Here is a 3981-nt window from a genome sequence, read left to right as displayed (position 1 = left end):
AAAAAAACCTTAAGTGCTTGAATTTAGCAGTTCATTCTTATTTCATCTTCTTTGCAAACAAAAACTTTCACTTACAGTAGAATCATCTGAAATTTAGAGACAAAAGATATTAACATGAGAGGCAAGTCAGAGTTCCCAGTGGGAAAGAGAAAAACTTGCAGAAAGTAATTGCAGACACTCAGAAGAAACTGTAAGATGAATAATAGAATGTTAGAATAAAGAAGGGCTGTGACTTGTGAGATGAAAATGTCATGACCAATGCCAGTACTGCACTGGTCTTATGAAATAGGACCACATGTAAAAAGCCCAGTAATTGAGGTTGTTTGTATCACACAGACATGGGGCATTTGAGATAGACCTGAAAATAGAATATACTGTTGAGTAAGAATTGAAAACATGTTATAGACAGGGCTTTGATCATGTACATTCACACATAGTATAATTCTACATGAATATTATTTTAAGTGAGATGCTGTACTAGATGGTTTTGTGTCAACTTGAAACAAGGTAGAGTCATCAAAGAGGAAGGAGTCTCAGTTGAGGAAATGCCTCCATGAGATCCATCTATAAGTCATTTTCTCAATTAGTGATCAATGTGGGGAGGGCCCAGCTCATGATGGGTAATGACATCCCTAGGATGGTATTTGTGGGTTCTATAGAAAAGTAGACTGAGCATGTCAGGGAAAACAAGCCAGTAAGCAGCACTCCTCCATGGCCTCTGCATCAATTTCTGCCTCCAGGTGCCTTCCCTGCTTGAGTTTCTATCCTGACTTCCTTTGATGATGAACAACAATGATCAAACCCTTTTCTTCCCAACTTGCCTGTTGGTGTTGGAATTTTGCTGCAGTAATAGGAACCCTAACAATAACAGATATGAAGTGACTATAAAAACTATTCAGTGCCAATAAAATTATTCATATGGTAAAGGTAATTGTGGAATGAAGAAATCTCTTCCATCTCAAATATGTCCTTATAAAATAGACTATGGAGTAAGCCGATAAAGAATCAAAGTTTTTAGAGTAGCATTTTTTATACCCTTGGCTCCCAAAGAGACAAGACAAAAAGATGTCATTTGAGGTGAGTTTCTAAAGTGCAGACAATCTGAATAACTATGTGGAAAAGTCAAGACAAGTCATTGTTAAGGAAATGTATAGAATGAATGTAAAATGGCAGAGGAGAAGTGAGGTGAGTGTTGTTTCAATACGCCATGGAGGAAACTGGCTGGCAGGAGTAAGCAGGCAAGAATAGACAGGAGGGTCATATGCCAGGTATAAAGTGAATAAGATGGGGTAGGGAAATGGATCTGTGGGACAAACTGGGCAGAAGAGTGTGAGGAGTACTAGAGTCAAAGATTCCTGGACTTAGGAAACAGGACTTGGTGAACAGATTGTAGTGTCCATTTTTAAGAATCAAAAATCTGTTTGACGATCTAGAGTTTTTGTTAGTACATGTTAAATTCAAGATTCCTGTTGTAACAGGAACTATTAAAGAAGAAGATGGCTGTCAGTTTGGACATCAGAATGGTTAGTTACAAAATATTCTGAGTTTAACATCATTGGACTAGATGAGATTATCCTAAGTAAAGGCTGGGATACCTAAGACAAGTCAAGGGGTCAACTTTAGGAGTCTCTGTAGCTAAGGAGTACTCTAAATTCTTGATTAAATTCTGTAGAAGGAAGAACAGGCACGGTAAATTGCTACACTTTGGTTAATTGGAATCTGTGTGTACATAGTAGCTACTTAACATTCCATCGTGTCTGACTTTCATATTACATTTTTTGTAGGTACAGAACAACAATCATGTCAACACATGTAGGAATCCTCACCCAGGCATCCAACCCCCAGCTCACCCCCACCCCTTCCTGCCCCCATTCCCCTCAGGAACCCAGGGTTCCGATCCTTTTTCCAAATTCCAGTCACCCCTACCCCATCAGTATCTTTTCCCAAGACCAGGGACTGAGGCTGAAAGACCCCAGGAAGAAGAGGATGGTGAGCAGGGTTCCCCAAAAGATGATCAGGGCTGGCCCCCTGTGAACTCTACCACTCAGCCTTGGCAATCTGTTCCTCTCTCCCCTCCTCCTCCGAACCCCACACACAGCCCTGGCCTGTCTGGCTCTCTGCTCTCCCTGCAGGCCCAGCTCCTTCTCGACCAGGTGGCTGAGGCCCAGTCCCACCGCCTAGAGGAACAAAGGGCCACCTTCCACATTCCTATGGTCACCCCAAGCCTAGACCCAACCCCACCCCGGATTCTCGAGGACAAAGAACAGCTCTACAGCACCATCCTTAGTCACCAGTGCCAGCCAATGGAAGCCCAATGGTCAGAGCCGCCTCCCCACCCCCACCCCCGCCCTCCAGGGGGCAGGAGCTCCTGAAGCTGCTACTGAGCGTTCATGGTGGAAGTCGAATGGAGGAGCAGAGATCCCGGCCCCCTCCACATACCTTCTGAGATCTGAACTCCTAATCAGCCCTTTTCTCTGGGACTCAAAGCTCAGCCACCCGGCATATCTTCAACCCCGTGTGGCAGGGGTACCAGAAACCAGAGATAAAGACCCAGCAGTATTCACCACCCACTTTCCCAGGGAACTGTATTTGTGAAAAGTACTCTAACCTTGAATATAAGCAAGGTAGCATGGACATAGCTCCCTAAGACAGTTAAGAGTTTCTATCCTGAGCTGTCAAACTACTAAACAGGGTGTGAGGGCTGAGCCCTACCACTTCCTGCCTAGTAAGAAAAAAAAAAAAAAGGAAAAGGTTAAGACAACTGTCCAGCAATAGCACCCCATGTCCGAAGGCAGAGAGGCCCAGAAACCTTAGCCCTGCCCACCCCCATGCTGCTGAGTCTGTCTGATGTTTTGTTTGTATGAATAAATATAATTCCCCTCTGGAAAAAAATCCTGATATACTCAGACAGCGCCCTACACATTTTCATCTATGGACTTATGACACAATATCTAAAATATAGTTTCATTCTCACTTCCAATTGAGAAAATTGATGAACACAGGCTTAAGAAACACAAGTGCACATGGCTACTATGTGGGAGAATCAGGATCAAACCTGTTTCCAAACTTATCTTTATAAATATTATATGGTAGTGAACAACTGTGAGGCCATTCCCTAGGCCTCTCAGCCTTAGTCCTTCCCCCTTCCCTGGAAACCTAACAACTACACATGCACATACTGGAATGTTGGGTATTTTCCATCTCCCTGTGTCCTTGTGGATATTCTCCAGATAGAACTCAGTTATTGGAATTGGGGCAAGATAACCCTTAGATGTTGACTCAGTTCCTGATGTGTTGACTCAGTCCCTGAAATAGGGTCACAATGACTCACAGATGTTCCCACTTACCCCACCTGATATGACAACCACTCTCCCACTCTGGCTCAGTCCAGTAGCCATTTGAATAAGCCAATCATAATAGTAAAAAAAAAAATAAATAAACCCTGGGTTCCCCCTCCTAATTTCCCCTTCTGTTTCTATAAAAATAGCCTGTTACAACTATTTGGGGTCCTTCTCCTCTCAAGGCTGAAAGACCCTGTCATGGCAGTAAATAAAAATCCTCATGCATTTACATCGGCAGTGTGAGAGTGGTCTCTTGGGACAATTCCTCCTTGGTGATTGGACTTCAGGGTCCAACAGTAGTGAATCTTGTGTGAACGAACCTTTTTAATCCCAAGGATGCTGAACTATAATTCTATACAAACACTGCAAATACTAACAATCCTTACTGTTGTGGGACTTGCTTTTACTATAGCCCTACCTTGGAATACCAAAATCTTATTATCTTTTTTTTTAATCTTTCAGCTCTTTTGGGGACCTGCCACCCAGCTCCCAAATAAATCACAAATGGGGTCTTATTATTTCTTATAAATGCTTTCCCTTAGCTTGGCTTGTTTCTAGACAGCTTTTCCTTTCTTAATTATACCACCTACGTTTTTCCTCTGGGTTTTTCCCTTTTCTTCTGTAATCTTACTCCATGTTT

The 3981-nt window shown here is 42.7% G+C and overlaps 1 pseudogene; it reads left to right on the top strand.

Annotated features, from left to right (window-relative positions):
• Positions 1–1065: 1065 nt before the first annotated feature.
• Positions 1066–2446, top strand: LOC126491717 (G-protein-signaling modulator 3-like; annotated as a pseudogene).
• Positions 2447–3981: the final 1535 nt, after the last annotated feature.

This window comes from Alexandromys fortis, unplaced genomic scaffold (assembly GCF_014885135.2).
Source record: "Alexandromys fortis isolate MF-2015 unplaced genomic scaffold, M_Fortis_MF-2015_v1.1 scaffold_255, whole genome shotgun sequence".
Taxonomy (NCBI): domain Eukaryota; kingdom Metazoa; phylum Chordata; class Mammalia; order Rodentia; family Cricetidae; genus Alexandromys; species Alexandromys fortis.
The sequence above is the reverse complement of the archived record's forward strand: the minus strand, read 5'-3'. Positions and strand labels throughout refer to the sequence as shown.